Source organism: Tachypleus tridentatus, chromosome 6 (genome assembly GCF_004210375.1).
Source record: "Tachypleus tridentatus isolate NWPU-2018 chromosome 6, ASM421037v1, whole genome shotgun sequence".
In the NCBI taxonomy this organism is placed as follows: Eukaryota; Metazoa; Arthropoda; class Merostomata; order Xiphosura; family Limulidae; genus Tachypleus; species Tachypleus tridentatus.
Genome location: NC_134830.1, coordinates 27,525,596 through 27,544,496, shown reverse-complemented (window position 1 = coordinate 27,544,496; position 18,901 = coordinate 27,525,596). Strand labels below are relative to the sequence as shown.

The following is an 18,901-nucleotide window of genomic DNA, read 5'->3' as shown; positions in this document are numbered from 1 at the left end:
CCCGGTGGCTCAACAATAAATCTCCAGGCTTATCAAATTTCTACAATTGGTGGACATAACACAAACAGCCAATCGTTCAGCTTTGTGCTTAACAATAAGCAAACAGAACCTTTATTTACACTCGGAATGTATCTCTCTTACAGTACAATACTCGAATGTTATATTATCCGTTATATATTAGACATCTTTTTCAGTGGTGGCATTCAGTGATTTAAAAACTGCATTTATATTATCAGTTGCTAATTACATGTTTGGACAATAGGCAGAATCGTGTAGTTCACGAACCGCATGCAGCGAATGTCTAAACTAACATCTTGGATCATGTTTTAAAAACGAACGTAGAGAAATTACATGATTATATCATAAAATCTGAGTCTATAAATGAAAATAAATACTATTCGCTATTATTTATATATTATATATCCTAAGGTACTTTGAAGAATAATATCCTTAATCTAACAGTATTTAGAAGTGAAATGTTAAAGCTAATTTTAATGAGCCTTCTGGGCTGGAAATTATTAGCAAACGAATTAAAACTGAAGTTGTTTTATGACAAACTTTTGTCCCCTGTAGTAAGATAATACATTGCTCATACCATTGGTGTATTTTGAATTTCACGCAAAGTTACACGAGGACTATTTGCGCTAGCTGTCCCTAATTTTGCAGTGTAAAACTAGAGGGAAGGCAGCTAGTAATCACCACCCACCGCCAACTAATGGGCTACTCTTTTATCAACGAGACTGACCGTCACATTATAATGCCTTTACGGCTGAAAGGTGAGCATGTTTGGTGGGAGAGGAATTCGAACCCGCCACTCTCAGATCACGAGTCGAGTGCCTTAACCACCTGGCTATGCCAGGCCACATCGCTTAGAAGTCGAAATACCAAATTCAGCATGGTTTTATAACCCAAAATATTCATAAACTATAAAAGTTTGTTTTTGAATTTGAGCAGAGAGCTACACAATGATCTGTCTGTTCTCTAACAACTACTGGTATCGAAACCTGCTTTTTAGCGATATAAGCCTGCAAATATACCGCTGCGTCACTAGGAGGCAAAAATATAAATGTAAATCTTGCGAGGAAGATGAAATATCAGATGTATCATTTGAACCATGCTATTAAGGTAATCATTTCAGTTTTTTTTTTTTTCTCGTGTCTCACTATAGAATTACACTTGTTTTGGTGAAATAACTAACATTATACTGTGTTATTCAACGAGCTATTATTTTCGAGTTAAAAAGCTCGGTAAATGATTGTTTCATGAACTAATTTTAGTCAAAATTTCGAAAGAAAAGTGTACACTTGCTATTTGAATAAACATTATAAATACTGTAATTTTGTGATTTTTACATGTACTAAATGTTGTTATTATACAGCAGGGTATAGGCTCGAGGGGTATAACACACGGAATCAAATGTCATGATGACGCCAGTATTTAATTATTATAAGCATAGTTTTTATGGATATTTTAAAAGAAAAACTTGGCATAAAAATTTGAGTAACAACGTTGAAACATATTGACAGCTAACAAAGGTTTGAAACAATCACTTTCTAGATTTGACATATAGCTGCAACTGGCTTGTGCAGACGACTTTTTGAAACTCGTTAAAGTTATTTAAGTTGTAACACAAAAAAAAACTCTTTACGTACTATAGAGGCCCGGCATGGCCAAGTGTGTTAAGGCGTTCGACTCGTAATCCGAGGGTCGCAGGTTCGAATCCCGGTCGCACTAAACATGCTCGCCCTCCCAGCCGTGGGGGCGTTATAATGTGACGGTCAATCCCACTATTCCTTGGTAAAAGAGTAGCCCAAGAGTTGGTGGTGGGTGGTGATGACTAGCTGCCTTCCCTCTAATCTTTATAGTGCTAAATTAGGGACGGCTAGCACAGATAGCCCTCGAGTAGCTTTGCACGAAATTCAAAACACAAACAAACCCTTACGTACTATAGAGTAATGCTTGGCATTTTTACTCAATTCCCACTACTTCTTTCGAATAAAAACTACGATTTATTCAAAAGTGTAAATTATTGCGCTTAATGTACGTACGAGAATAGAAATCTCTTGATATGGTAGATACGAAAATTAATTATTAACAAAACAGAACTCTGGTAGTTAAGGGTTAAAAATACTGAAATGAAACCAAATGTACGATATATATAAATTTATTAATTTTATCGGAAATCACTAACTCACAAAAATTGGTCTACACATTGAAGAAGCCGACATATCTCCATCAGGTAATTATAATACGGCTAAATGTGAGATCAGGAGAAATTGTAAAAAAAAAAAGACATATATTCTAGATTCTCTATATCTTTGTTTGGGACTTGCGAATAGTAGATCGGTCGAAACGTGGACAAGAAAAGGACCAAACTCCTTTAATTATGCCTTTTGTGTCCTTTTAACCCCTCTAAAATGACCAAAAGTAGGCATCTCCACATTTTTGGACGTGTGTGTGTATGTATGAGACCCATACAAAAGTATTGTTTTACCAACTCCCATGTAAATTGGTCAAAATATAGTCGAGCAGGTGACCAAAAACTTCAATACTGTGTTGTTTTTTGTGAGCTCTGACCTCCCTAAATAGTCTCAAAATGGACAAAACAACTTTTTATGTTAACTTGTTGGGTGCATGAAAATTTATATTTGTGCCGATTTTCATCTTCATTGCTGTAAATATGATTTCACAGGATCTCAGTGTATACATGTTTCAATTTTGACCCCATAAAATTCTTTAAAATGCTCAAATAGAAAAAAAAAGTGTCTGGGCATATTTGACCAAGGTATAACATCTACCAACTTTCAGGTCAACCTGCCAAGAAATAAGTGTGTGTGTTTTTCTTATAGCAAAGCCAAACCGGGCTATCTGCTGAGTCAACTGAGAGGAATCAAACCCCTGATATTAGCGTTGTAAATCCGAAAAGTTACCGCTGTCCCAACGGAGGACGCGAAGAAATGAAGGAACAGTGGTCGACTGAAAGTTCTTGGAAGAAGAAAAATATGAACAAATCAGTATGACTCTCTGTGGAGACATTAAAAGAGTAAATCAAAGATATTACGAGACCGATATAAATAATGTCCCTTTAATACAAAACAAGGAGTGAACACATTTCACAAATTACTGTTATAAAAGGACAATACAGACATTTTATGATAGCAAAGTGTACTGTGAAGTACATACGATTGTCTTGAAGACAGACAATAACAAATGAATAAATAAATAAAACAAACACGTGATTACCCTTGTCCCCCAGAGGGAGGAGACAAGCGTGTTACATTTGGGTCCGTGTGCATGTACGTCGTTCGTGCATGTATATCAAGCAATAAAAAACCGATTTAAACGAAATTTTTGTAAAAGATAGAGTGTTCCGAAAGAACGGCCCTCCCCATATTGGTTAAGATGTGGATGTTGGATCACTTTGAAACACCTTTATAGTGAAGATGTAGGTATTTTGATTATAACGGAGTAAGAAGTGATTGGATTAAAACTGAATTTCAGGCGCACATTGAAATAAAAAATCCAATAATTTGTGGCAGTGGAAAAGCGTGCAGTTTCTCTAACTGTTCTTATTGACACATATTTAGGGTTTTATCTTACTCTCTCACTGGAAGAAGCATAACAAACATGCGAATGTAAAGTTTATTCATGCTTTTACCTGTAAATACCCTCAGATTGGTATTGTATGATCTTGAGAAAGTAGACTACATAATAACATTACTATAAATTCATCATATAGATGACAAAACTAGAATAGTATATTGTAAATATAAGGATTCCAAACTTAGAAAACTGCATCCAAATAAATGTGCTTTAAATGTTTGAATGGTAGTTCTCCACTGATGTACCTCAACAGGCTAGGAATTTATATCTTCTGTAACAATTAGCATTCATAATACTTTCTAACGGACTATTAAGCTTATGGTATTTTTAAGACCGTGTTTACAAGTTACATTTGTTGTAGCCAAAATATTGTGAACAGAACGCAAATAGATCATTGTGTGGCTGTGCGCTGAAACAATAACCATAAAAAGCTAACTAGATACTGTTATTTCGATTTTAGTTTGTAAGTGTATAGATGGATGGGGTTTATTTTAAACGATTCTGACAATCTCTGTACATTGTTGAAAACTAATTTGAGTTTTCCACCTTCTACCTGAGTTTGCTTTTATATCGAACAATATTTCAAAAGTCATTGATTCATTCATTTACAAAGAAAATCGTTATTTTCCCACGTTTTTTAACATTTAAAAAGATTTCCTGGGAAGGTCTAACGTACATCTTTCTTATCAAAGTTAAAAAAATGAAAAGTCCTACTGAAACAAGAAGTGATTGCAACGTTTCTAACTGTTACAGCTTTAACATATTGCTTGAAAATTAAAAGCTGCTAGATACTTAAAAGCTGGGTTTTTATCCTTCTAACAATACTTGTAATTGTTACTTTGATATTCAAAAACTCGGTCTTTATCACTAACCTTTAATTTTTAGCAGGATGACGAGCTAATTCGGCAAAGTTAATAAGACACTTATTCTGGCACGGCATGGTCAGGTGGGTTAAGGCGTTCGACTAGTAATCCGAGGGTCGCGTGTTCGAATCCCGTTGCACCAAACATGCTCTCCCTTTCAGCCGTGGAGATGTTATAATGTGATGGTCAATCCCACTATTCGTTGGTAAAAGAGTAGCCCAAGAGTTGGTGGTGGGTGGTGATGACTAACTGCCTTCCCTCTAATTTTACACTGCTAAATCAGGGACGGCTAGCACAGATAGCCCTCGAGTAGCTTTGTGCGAAATTCAAAAAAACAAACAAACAAATAATTATTCTAAAAAAAGTTTTACAACGTCAATAAACGTTATATCTTGTAATTAATTTGATAACCTAAATAAACAGTTTGAAGAAAACGATGAACATTTCGTACTATAAATCCGAATAATACGCAGCTGACAGTAATATTTAAGATTATTTAATTAGCTTTTGTTCGTTCCTGCGCATAAAAAGTGGTAATGCAATTTTAGGAGCTAATGACCATTGAAATTATTTGACTTTCTGATGATTTAGGCTCAGTAAAAGCTTACATTCAGTAGCTGTAAAAGGTAAATTATGTCAATAGGAAAATAAGTAGGACACAAGATTAAAAGGTTATTATGTTACTGTGTCGTATCTCAAACTTATTGTGTAAAACGGCAATATGAATTATGTTTCTACATAAGCATTAATTAACATGTGTGTTTGTTTGTAATTATTGCTGTATGAAATGTGGTTCGATATTCAAGTACAAGCTTGCGTATATATACTTATGGTAAAGATACTAATTCTAAGAGGGATGGTGGATAATCAACATCATCATAAAGCCCATCATTCACTCTAAGAGACTGACTGTCATTCTTATAATACACGAACAGATTAAAGTGCAGGGAATATTCTGTGGAACCTTACGGTTTTGAACCCAGCTTGCCATCTCCAAAATCCATAGCTCTGAGATAGGGCCGATCCACGCCTAGAAATTTGAGAACACTATATGAAGTGATAGGAATCTGTATGCATATAATAGTACTTCGCAGGGTTTGGACGAAACTTCTCCAGACTTAGTATTGAGGTTCATTAACTCCATGAGGTGTTACATATAAATTTCAGTTTTGCATTTTTCGTTTTTATGGACATTTTCAATAGCTAATTCGTTCCCTATAGATGAATCTTCACCAAAGTTGGTATAGAGGTTCACTGGGTCCATGGAAAGAAACACATGAAACTTCAAATCTACATTTTGCAGTTTTTATGCGCATTTTTTAAAGTACCTCGTTTCCTGTATATGGATCTTCACTAAATTTGGTATGGAGGTTCATTGGGTTCGTGGGGAGATACGCACAAATTTTCAGTTTTGCATTTTTCGTTTTTATGGACATTTTCAATAACTAATTCGTTCCCTATAGATGAATCTTCACCAAAGTTGGTATAGAGGTTCACTGGGTCCATGGAAAGAAACACATGAAACTTCAAATCTACATTTTGCAGTTTTTATGCGCATTTTTTAAAGTACCTCGTTTCCTGTATATGGATCTTCACTAAATTTGGTATGGAGGTTCATTGGGTTCGTGGGGAGATACGCACAAATTTTCAGTTTTGCATTTTGCGGTTTTTATGGGCATTTTTGCGTTTTTTCAATCATTTCACCTCCTGCTGATGGATCTTAACCAATTTTTCAATAAGCTTTGTTTGGTACATGGGGAGACATACAGATTTTCAGTTTTAAACTTTGCGTTTAGCGGTTTTTATATGTTTTTTTTTTTTTACCACTGCTTTGCTTTTGCTTAGGATTCTTCACCAACTTTGGAATAGAAGTTTGTTGGACCCATGTGATGATATATACAAACTTGCGGTTTTACTTTTTACATTTTGCAATTTTAATGAATGTTTTCACGTTTCTTACAATTGAATATGAATTAAGCAACTTTTCCTGTCGTAAGATAACCCTTCTTTATTCATGAATTTACATAACTTCCGTCCAATGCACCGATATTCCATCTAGTATTCACTACTATGTGTACATAGTGTCAATTGTTCCCACTGTGGTGACAACATACAATGTGATTTACTTATTTTTCACTACGACCTGGATACAGGCAGGCCTATGGTACATACTATGCTGCTAAAAGAAAAGTGGTAAACGCCATTTTCTCTAACTGAGAAACAGATAAACGTAATTTTTCTCAAACGGATAAACGTAATTTTTCGTAAATAAGAAGTGGGTGATCGTCATGTTTATCAACTGAGAACTGGGTGAACGTAGTTTGCCTTTGACTACTCAGCCCCTATTAACGTATACGAAAATACAAAAACTCAATGGTAACTGAGCAGTAAATGCAACGTATACACGATTAATCGTATTTTTTTAAAATTAAAAATATTTTATGAAAGTTTTAATTCGCAACAAGCTCCAGCAGACGATGATTTACAAAAACTTTAAAATCATATCAGTACAGAATATAGGTATACTTTCTATTGCCTTTCTGTCTGTGTAGATTAAGCTTGGAGTAGTTATGACTGCGAGAGACTTTCTAGTGAGAAAACGAGAGAAATTTGAGCCAATTCACTGAACCATTATATTTTTAAGCTGCCGTAGATAAATTATGGTTTCAGTTTAATGTAAGTTTCATTTGTTAAGTACTGCACCACATAACTTTACAGGGTTCTTGAAATTGAAAAATTGAAAATAATTAGTTACTACAACTCAAAAATCACTTACAAAACCAGCAGTTAACTACTGCACTTTAAAGCTACCTATTATTTCACGGAAGTTAGCAGCTTAAACAAAATTTAATTAAAAAATAAACATCTCTTTTGTGAGATGTTACTTCACTTTGTGACTTTCATTTGTTAGTTTTTATAATATCAGCGTGGTTTTCAGCCTTAAAGAAACTACAGCTGCGCAACAGAATTATCACATGCTCATTTGATGCTATTTTTTAACTGTATAAATTCATGAAGTTGTTAAGTTTTCATGAAATTTGTGATGTCTTTACCAACTATCTTAAGGATGGAAAACGTTACATTAATATAATATGATATCAAACTTCATATAACAATGAATTTTAAGGAACAATAAATAACATAGTTTTAGTGGCTGAATTAGGCGTAACCAAAGCGTTTTTCAGCTACGGTTTGTTTGTTATTAAGCGCAAAGCTACACGATTGGCTCTCTAGTCTACGCCCATAGCAGGTATCGAAACCCGTGAGGATTCAGCTATCGTTGTGGCAGTTTTACAAAGCTAGTGTGGTTTTGTGACATTTTAAAGAAATCATGATTCAATGCTTCAATTTAATTATGCTAGTGAAAGTTGAAGGTCAGAACTCTACTATTAATAGCTAACCCTAACTGTCTTACAGTTTCTTGATTTGAATTTCACGAAACTAAAGAGTTGGGGAATTTAGTAGGTGACTTATTTGTTTCATTATGTGAAACCAGGTAGGCATGAAGCTCTATTAAGTAACGTATGGCTTCAATGTGAGCAAACTTATGGTTTCAGTATGAAAAGGCCCAACATAGCTAGGTGGATAATGCACTCAACTCTTAATCCGAGACTCGTGGGTTCGAATCCCCGTCACAACAAACATGCTCGCTCTTTCAGCCATGGGGGCGTTATAATGTGACGGTCAATCTCGTTGGTAAAATAGTCCAAGAGTTGGCGGTGGGTGGTGGTGATTAGCTGCCTTCCCTCTAATCTTACACTGCTAAATTAGGGACGGCTAGCGCATATGGCCCTCGTGTAGCTTTGCCCAAAATTTAAAACGAACAAAACCAATATGAAAAATCAAAAAGGCTTGTAGCTCCAGTAATTTATGGTTTGTTTCATATACCAGTGTAGTGAAAAAGGATACTTTAAGCGAAAGTAGTTATATGACGATTTCAGTTTTATGAAACCAGAGTTTTCTTAAAATACTGTTACTCAAACGTATGATTTAAAAATTTCACGATTTAAAATTGTTTTGAGCTGTGATAAGTAAATCATGTTTTAATTTTACAACTTCTCAGAAAGTATGTTCCTGAAGTGTAGTAGTAACCGCCTGTTAAATTAAAGTTATTATGAATATAACATGCATAAATACTTTGTACAGATTTTAAAGCAGCGATATTTGTATGTTAAGTACATACCGAATGTTTGAAATTTTGAAAGACAACTGTGTGATTAATTATAACTGTACAAGAGACCTTATAGCAAGGTATGCACTCGGCACTTCAGAGTTTAAACGTTAGAATGTCTCGAAACTGGTTTGTTAGTTGGTTTCAATATTTCAGACAGGGGCTACCTCTTGTATAATCTAACAATGAGATTTGACCATTACTTTTATAACGCAAGTATGGCCCCAAGGTGCAGATCTAATTTTCTGTAACAACGGGTAGCGAACCATGAATCTTTGGATTAACAGTTCGGGAATGCTAATAACCGTTAGTTAAACAAAAAAGATCTTGGGAATACTAATTGTTAAAAGTAAAAAAAAAAAATCTTCGAAGAATATTTACTTCTTACACGAAGTTCAACAACTAAGTGCGTTTACATTTACCAATTTTTTTTTACTTTCGTCACTCTTGTGCACTATAAAGGTTATATGATATGTCACGACACTTTTTCTTTTCTGAATACTGAATTTCTGGCGTGGTTTGTAATTAAACACAAAACGACACAAAGGGCTATCTGTGCTCTGCTCACCACGGGTGGTGAAACCCGGTTTTCAGCGTTGTAAGTCCGCAGACATATCGCTGTGCCATTGAGGGGGCCTGAAATTCACATCAGTGAGGTTTCTGTGCCTAGTTTTATTTAGTGGCAACACTTATATTTAACAAAATTATTCTGAATCTGATATGAAAATTAAAATTAAATATTATTATTGATTTTATGTAAGTACATATGCTGTTGACAGTATTAGTTGAAATCTCATTCATATGGAAAGATAGTGATGGAAACTGAGGACGTGCATTATCTACTCTAGAGTTTTGTTTTATTACAATTCCTTTTGTTGTTTTACCGTATTTGAGCTAATAACGACAAACAGACAAACGTGAGTGGTCCATTAACGTGATTGGTGGATGTTAATTGTAATAATTATAAAAGATGTTCCAAAAGTTTGTTTTATACAGAAATAAGATTTTCTCGTGATTTGGCGAATGTGTTGTATTGAGAAGTTCATTTCTCTATTGAGCTAATATTCTGAGTGTTCCAAAAGTCTAGACCCCTCGGGAAATTAGACTTTTCTTATTCTTTGCTTGATGTGCTGTCTACCATTTCTCTAGAGCCCCTAACTTTTGGGATGCCATGTATAATACATTAAGCCTTCACGTTTTACAAATAGTGACCACCTATGGAAGCAAATTCCTTTTCTTGCTAATCAATTTGAAACAAAATTCGACAGCACAACGCCCTCTAAAATCATGGGATTACAATCAGAATCTTATCACTTCTAGTGCTAATGGGTCTCAAAGTTATACCTAAACTTAGCATCATACGATAAGACATTTTATTTGGAGAACAAATACAGGAATAATAAATAAATACACAGTTAGCAGGGGCCATTATTTGTTGTTATGCTCACTAGGCGGCGAGAGTTGATGAAACATTTTTACGAGTGGCTTACAATATTTGTAATGACGTATGTACGACTTTATCGCGCCAAGAAACGCAGCGCTCCCTAACGGAGTAAGAGAAATGGGAACAAACCACCCTTACATGTGAAGTCATTGCCCTGCCAGAAGTGCACAGTGCATCTAGAGTGACGTGGAGTATCCCTTTTCTACTTTAAACAGAGCCGACTAGGAAGAAGCCTGTTCGTGCCGTTAGTATCAGTGACTGAAACGATATATCGAGCGTTTAAGTAGGTTTGGGAGAAAATGAAGAGATGAGTTCCGTGAAGTCGCGCAGCTACGTTTAGCCTCACTGGCGCTTTAATGTGTTTGTCGCTTGTTCTTCGTCATTCTTGTTTGTTTACGGAAGCAAACCAATATAAGGCCTACCAAAAATATGTGACATTTGCATCTTTAATAACAAGTACATTTCAATGAAGAAATATTGTTTACCTTAAGCTGAAAATGATCATGATAGCTAAAAAAAAATAGCTACAACAATATTATAAGTTAGAAAAAAAAACACGTATTTGTTAGTTTCACTAATGAACACGCCGATAAGTGCGTCGATTATGTTACATGAAATACAAGAACATTAAGTGACTTCCATGAGCGTAAAAAGTGACACAGATACCACATTTGAGTGATGTCATCACTTTCACTCTCACGGAAAGAACGGTAAGTACCTGAAAGATATTTACGCTGGTTTAATGTGTTCAAATATCGGTGGGCTCTAAAAATAAAAATTGAAATCATGGAATATGGTCAGTTGTGATTGGTTTGCTCTCTTTTAAAATCATTATGGAAGTATAAACCGCTATTAACTTTCACTAATAACAGCGTTGAACTATTTTCAGATTAATGCAGTGTAGGTTTTGATTGTTTATCATATAGTCATAGTTTTCAAAAACAACGATATATATAAAGTTTTAAAAATATGAAGAAATAGAGACTACTTCCTTAGGCTTATCAGACATACGAGTCTGTCAGAAAAGTGTGTTTTTCTTATAGCAAAGCCTCATTAGGCTATCCGCTGAGTCCACCGAGGGGGTTATCAGAAAAGAAGAAAGAATTTAAGTTTTTGTTTGCTTAAAGTAGTGAAACAGACGATGATTCACTTTTCATTGATGAAAATTTTTGTTTACTAAATATCAGGCTTAATTTATGTGTTCGTTATTCATTAATATATTCATGCCAAAGTAGTGATAATCATGTCAGTACGTTCAATATTTATATATAAAACATGTAATTACAGATTATACGTAAATATTTCAACAAATAAACTTAATCAGTTCGCTTTAAATATTTTAATTACTCAACCTGAAGACACATTATTATTATGTATAGACTGATGTTCACTTGATGTTTTTATCAGATGATAAAAAGATTAAGACGCTACACTATAAACAGTTGCATTACTTACGATTTAAAACAGCCTTCAATCTTGTAATAAAAAAAAAGGTTATACATACCAAAATATACAAACTCGTTTCAGACAGCTTTTCAAATAACTTTGATGGTATGTTTAAATTATCTTTAACACACATTTTAGATTTATTCGTTAGTATATCAATACAGATTCTAATTAGGTACTTATTTTAATGTGTGTGTGTTTTATAACAAAGTCACAGTAGGTTATCTGCTGTGTACAGCGAGGGTAATGGAACTCCTGATTTTGTAAATCAGTGAACTTACCGCTTACAGTTATTTCTTATTACAATATGATATTTTGTATATGACATTTTTCTAGAACATAGTAAAAAGAACTGTTTAAAGTTACTAGAATGAAAGTGATAAAGCTCTTATTTTCAGCCGTAACCACGAGAAATAATTTATTATGCGTTAATATGAATCCTCAAAAAATGCATTACTTGTATGTATTATTTTACAAACTGAAAGGCCTAGATACTTTATTCTAAATATCTTAAATATATGTTTCTAAGGTACTTATCCACTCAAATTGCTTGTGGGCCCATTACTTTGTTAAAGGGTTCGTAATAACATACGGATCACAAAAAAATATAAACAAAAATACCATTAGTATTCCATACTATTACTGTTAGGGCTAGCTATCTATTTTAAATAGAAAGTGAATTATTTCACCTAATTGTTTGGTTAGGTCTTTACACTAACTGTTGCAAAAGTTACTCACTTTTATACAGTTTGTGGACTCCTTTTGATAGTAAGAGGTACGAAAACAAGTCGGTGATTTCACGGCTAATAATAAGATGATAAATAATCCCAAAACAAATACCCTTGTTTAACAACTTTTCATATTTTACAAGATACATAAAAGATAGATTATATGAATTAACAGTAAATAAATACAGTGATGAGTCAACAATAAATATTTTCTGTACCACTACAATGTTAATCATTTTCATTGTTCGTCGTTCTTAAAAAAACGTAATATTAAACTTTAGTTTGTTTTCAATTTACTATGCATTAGGCAGTAACCATTTAAGTGTTTTTTCTGTTTTGCTCATCTCTTAACCATGAAATCACCAGCTTATTTTAATACAGTTCTTTACCGCTGGGGTCCACATATAGAATCAACTTGAGTAATTTTATGGTGATTATAGCTAGGATTAATTGAAAACAATTTTAGGCTCAACACCTTTGTGAAATGCAGATCTGAAACAATAGTATCTCTGAAACTTTTAAGGAACAAAATATCTATATAATTGATCGTCACTCGTGATACAGGGAGTACCTCTTAAGAAAAGCTCAAATCTGTACAGCTCACGTTGATAACAGTAACCTAAGAAATACTTTTCGTAAACATTGGTCATTAAGATTTTTTTTCTTAACAACTTCTTACTGCTAAAATGCCCCCCAGTGGTACGTCTGTGGACTCGCACCGCTAGAAAGCGGGTTTCGATACCCGTGGTGGGCAGAGCATAGATAGCCCATTGTTTAGTTTTGTGCTTAATTCTAAACAAACAAACAATAAGTAGTATTAGTTCACATTGAACCTTTAACGACCAAGATCTTATGTATAAGTGATTAAAACAACAATAAACAATCTTGTTTAGAAATAACTTCTTTATTTTACAAGGCTTAATAAAACATGGATTGGTAACTGGTATAATGACTTGTTAATATCGGAACAGTAACTAAAATACAATTTAAAAGTGAAATCTTCACTTCATTATTTACATCAAATACATTGTTTGTTTTTTGAATTTCGCACAAAGCTACTCGAGGGCTATCTGTGCTAGCTGTCCCTAATTTAGCAGTGTAAGACTAGAGGGAAGGCAGCTAGTCATCACCACCCACCGCCAACTCTTGGGCTACTCTTTTACCAACGAATAGTGGGATTGACCGTCACATTATAACGCCCCCACCGCTGAAAGGGCGAGCATGTTTGGCGCGACGGGGATGTGAACCCGCGACCCTCAGATTACGATCGCACGAGTCTACTATTATTATACTTATGTTTTTTGAGGACACGTTCTGGGTTATGTTTTATCGAAGCATGGGAAATTAGAAAAAGTCCCTAGGAAACGTTTGCTCCACAAGGTCTGGAAGTTAACAGATCGAGCGTGGCCTATTGGTTAATTTGCCCAAAACGTAAAATGAAGGGTTTGTAGTTTGTTGTTATAAAATTTTGCTTCACACTTTGTAATGATGGCCAATTCCCATTTTCTCTTAGTATAGTCCAACAGTAGCAATGGGTATTACTGTTTAGCTGCTTTACCCCCGTAATCTGTGAGGTTATTACGGATGGTTAGTATTGGTAGCCCTTGTGTAGCTTTGCGTGAATTTAGAAAACAATTTTACCTTCAAGTTCAGATTAGATAAAGTTTAAGATAAAATCAAATTTTGTCTACTTAACCAGTATATTGTACTTACATACTAACATACATTAACATCTATCTAAGAAAACACAACAACTAAACAAATTACTTACTATAATTCAGAGATACAAAATAATGATAAATACAATACTAGAAATATATAAACGATCACCATGCTTTAAATTTCTTTGCTCAAAACCATTAACAGTGTGAGCCTCAAAATGACAATAGCTTGAAACTAAAGTGTTTTCTGTCAACAATAAATTACGTTCACTTGAACAGCAACAATCTCTAACACTTTGGGAAGCTATCTTTAATACAAACCAGTCAAAAATAAAAACGAGTCAGTTCGGTCTTTCTGGCAACATTACCAGTCTTGCTCACTGAGACCACCACCTACCGTCGTCTGGACGAATCCATTAAAGCGTTGTTCATAAAAACTGGTGAATAGAATAGGTTCGATGGATTGAATGATTAGTACAGAGCACCACCTGGCAATATAACTTGTCTACACGGCGAGATGACTGCTTCCTAGGAATATAAATACCTGTAAATACGGATAAAACAGGGAATTTTAAGACCCTATCTCTTCCGTCCTATCATAATAAAGACGTATATTTATCATTCGTTTTCCGATCAGTCACACTATAATTCAGTTGTACTGCGTATTTTACTAATAACAACCTTACAACGTAAGAGAGTATTTGTTGTTTATTGTCTTACGTTTTACCTAACAGTTTCTCCAGGGACGATATGTTAAAAACAAAACTGACAATAAAAACAGTTCTTTGATTATGATATTATAGACTTTTTTCTTTTTTACCAGAGATAAAATTTAAAATATAATCTGTGATATATGGGCTTAAAATATATACTTCAACTTGCCGTATCCTTTGCTGTAAACAACAGTTACACTTATTTAAGATTCTTCAGCACAACTTAGATCAAGAAACCTTCGTTTCTTTAGTTTTCTGACCCAATAATAAATTTGGAGAAATGCAACAATATTATTCGCACATCTAAATTAAGTTAGCTTACTAGATGGCAAGTTAAAAAACTTAAAAAACTCCATAAATATTACAAACAACTCTTTCTACTATCTGTTTTGAGCTTGAGCATATCCACGAATAAGAAATAAAGCGAAACGTTAGGCAATAATATTAAAGGTTCTCTGGAGTAATGAGGTCGTTATTTCTTTCGCTTAGCGGCCAGGCATGGCCAGGTGGTTAAGGCACGTCGACACGTAATCCGAGGGTCGCGGGTTCGAATTCCCGTCACACCAAACATGCTCGCCCTTTCAGCCGTGGGGACGTCATAATGTGACGGTAAATCTCACAGGTGACTGAATACTTTTGTGTTTATATTCTCTTCTTTCACACTTTCGCACATCGCAGCGAAAAACATAATGAAGAGTTTTGTTTGGGTAATGTCGCTACAAATGTGTTTAATGTATCTTTATTGCCAAAGAAATCCAGATGTATAGAAATAAATATAATTTAATTCGACATTAAACTCTGTAAATAATGTGTACAAAATACCAGAAAAGAACATCAAATGTTTGTTTGTTTTTCGAATTTCGCGCAAACCGACACGAGGACTATCTGCTTCAGCCGTCCCTAATTTGGCAGTGTAAAACTAGAGATAAAGCAGTTCGTCATCAATACTGACTACCTACTCTTGGGCTACTCTTTTACCAACGAACAGTAGAATTGACTGTCACATTATAACGGCATGTTTGGTGTGACGAGTCAAGCGCCCTAACCACCTAGCTATGCCGTATCACATTATTATTAATCGAAGTGTATGCATTGAGAGATATAATGATACAAGTAACAGAAGATAGCTCTTAAATACCTGTTCAAAATGTTAAGCAGGGCGATACTTAAATATATGACAGTTCAAATTGGAAAGTATGTGTTTGTTTTAGCAAAACGCTACACAATGATTTGTCTGTGCTCTGTCAACCACGGAAAATCGAACCCCGGATGTTTGGGTTATAAGCACATAAACTTACAGATGATGTATTTAGTGAGACTAAGTTGGATAGAAACGTCTTTGTTTGGTAAAAACAATGCTCCAAATCAGCAAAGACTTTAAAAATACATTTTTACTTTTAATCAATAACTCAACAGCTTTACATAGGCTGAATTATACTCATTCAAAAAATATGCACAGTGTTTCGGCAGCACTGGTTGTTGGTTATCAGGACACAAATTCAACAAAAAATATTCCCGAATTCCATGAACAGAAGATAATGTCAGAAAAGAACCATTGCCAGCTGAAAACCACAAATCAAAAATAAATAACACGAGAATTAACTTATACTTATTATATTTTAATTGAATTATGGGTATTTTTGTTCTTAATCACGTGGTTGATATCCTGGATTTTCATTGAGTAATTCTCGTGACAAAACGTTTTACTTATTCTTTTGGAGAAATATAATTTTACTTAAATCGGTTGCGTTTTATTCAAATTTACTTGAAAGAGTATGACCCCTTTCTAAATGTATTACATTTTTACTTCATAAAACAAAGATGATAGGATGTACTAGACTTAGTACAATAGTGTGAAAATGCTTCCTCACTTTTATCTGTCTTCTAAGGGAACAAATTCTTTCATCTCTTTTGAATTGCACAGCCAAACCTAATATTCAAAGCAGCACATATATTTATATTATTTTCTCGGACATAAGCTTATAACTAGTTTCATCCTTTTAAATACTCCATAATTCTTTCAGCTCCACCTTTTTAGATATCCCATCATTTTTGCAGCTCCATCTTATTAGATAACCTATCAGTCTTCCACTTCACCTTTTTAGACATCCCATCATCCTTGCAGCTCCATCATATTAAATAATCTATCACTCTTTCACTCCACTTTTTTAGACAACCCATCATCCTTGCAGCTCCATCTTATTAGATAATCTATCAGTCTTTCACTCTACCTTTTTAGACAACCCATCATCCTTGCAGCTCCATCTTATTAGATGACCTATCTGTCTTTCACTCCACCATTTTAGACAACACATTATCCTTGCAGCTCCACCTTATTAGATGACCTATCAGTCTTTCACTCCACCTTTTTAGACAACCCATCATCCTTGCAGCTCCATCTTATTAGATGACCTATCAGTCTTTCACTCCACCTTTATAGACAACCCATCATCCTTGCAGCTCCATCTCATTAGATAACCTATCATTCTTCCAGCTCCATCCTCTCAGACAACCCATCATTCTTTCACCTCCAACCTCATAGAAACCCGTCACTTTTCATAACGTAACCAAGGAGAAGACCAGTGCGTTAAGGAAATCCTAAATTCCTGTGTTTGGAGATTTAGAATTTAACGTATTGGGATAGGCAGTTGTGGCCACTGGTTATCGTGCAGTGCTTGCGTTATAAGAATGATAGTGAAACCTCACTATTCTATTAGACCACCAAAAGAATTGTTTGCGAGTGCTATTGAGTATCTAACGTCCCTCTGTTCTATGAGTAAAAAATATTAGAAACAATTAGCGCAAACAGCATTTTTAGTTGTTTCACTTGAACGTGAGAAACAAATGGATAAGTTTAAGATTAACTATGACCGAGAATATGAGCACACAAATACGTCATTACAAATGTAGACAAGAGTTATGAGTCATCATTAGAATAATTATCTTAGACCTCTAAGTAGCTACAGTGACAGAAAGGTTGTTAAATTTGTTTGTTTTGTTGCATTTCGTGTAAAGCTACTCAATGGCTATCTGTGCTAGCTGTTCCTAATTTTGAAGCAACAGATTATGGGGAAGGCAGCTGCAAGTCAACACCACCTGTCGTAGACCTCTGAGCTACTTTTGCCAACGACTACTAGTGTTGACTGTCATATTAAAATGCTCTCACAGCTGAACATGTTGGGTGATGAGTTACGATCCTACAAGCTGAAAATTATCAGCCCAGCGTTCTGTTAAATACAGAATTAATTTTTTTATATAAATGTCATTACCGGTAATTTGTAAACATTATTAGCTCTGTGTTCAATTACATTTAAGGTGTGTATGTGCGTGTTTTTATAGCAGAACCACACACATTGAGTTATCTGTTATGTCCATGGAGAGGAACTAAACTCAATTAAGGTGAGTCTTGTACCACAAGTCTTGTATATTATTAATACTGGTTACTACCTACACCATCGAAAGTAATGGATGTTATATTTTCACCACTGTATGTGTATGTATGTTTGTCAGCAAGATTTCTGGAAAACGGCTGAATGGATTTAGATGAAAGTTGGTATGCATTTGAACTATGACCCATCTTAGAAGTAATTAGTTTTGAAGGTCAGTGTCAAAGGTCAAGATTATGAAAATCCAAACAATTTCTATGTATTAACATAGAGACTGATATTTTAAACAATATTTTAACTCTATAACTCAGTTAAAAGTTGTCGGATTTTTTTCTTTTTATTATGAAACTCGTTGTTTCGATTGTGTTTTCTTCAAAATTAGCTGGTGAAAGTTATTAATAATAATAAATTAGGGTATTTCCTCAACGTTGTGGACCGAAGTAACTTTACAAACGACAACTAAACGGAAATACCCTGATTAATGTAAAAAAATAGACTCATTTGTAAAACTTCGTGGCTTATCGATCAAGTAACTGCAAACAAAACACTCGCATAAATATTCTCTGACTGATTAGTTATCTATGCTTCACTTATTCATTCTACACTCTCACGTAGCTGAATAACTGACTCACCCACATTTATCATCTAATCCTTGCCCTAAATATTTCGAAAAGTGTCTTGTTCGTTAACGTTCTCGAAAGTTCTAGGACAAACAGACTTCAACATGATGCACCCTCTAGCTAATATTTAAATTACAACGTTAAATAAGTGTATAAATTAATATTTTGGCATGCCCTGTCTTTTCGTTTTTGGATTAAATTTTAATTTACCTATAACTTACAACAATATATTCAATAAATTTTGACATGTATATTTCATTGAAATT

General features: G+C 34.4%; 1 protein-coding gene and 1 long non-coding RNA gene across 6 annotated transcripts in view; one reads left to right on the top strand and one right to left on the bottom strand.

Moving 5' to 3' along the window:
* The window catches only part of LOC143252134 (uncharacterized), an 80,822-nt gene that overhangs the window by 30,321 nt on the left and 31,600 nt on the right, over positions 1-18,901 (bottom strand). For 2 of the 3 annotated variants that reach the window (XR_013028855.1, XR_013028854.1), the window contains exon 2: positions 14,314-14,460. This is a non-coding gene — a long non-coding RNA (uncharacterized LOC143252134). Of the gene's footprint in view, positions 1-13,140; positions 14,461-18,901 lie in introns of those variants that run through there. The other variant, XR_013028853.1, reaches the window with a different exon arrangement.
* LOC143252133 (hormone receptor 4-like) overlaps positions 9,926-18,901 on the top strand; it is a 137,773-nt gene continuing 128,797 nt past the window's right edge. For 2 of the 3 annotated variants that reach the window (XR_013028852.1, XM_076503811.1), the window contains exon 1: positions 9,930-10,791. The gene's annotated coding sequence lies outside the window, so the exon portion shown is untranslated. Of the gene's footprint in view, positions 10,792-18,901 lie in introns of all 3 variants that reach the window. The other variant, XM_076503814.1, reaches the window with a different exon arrangement.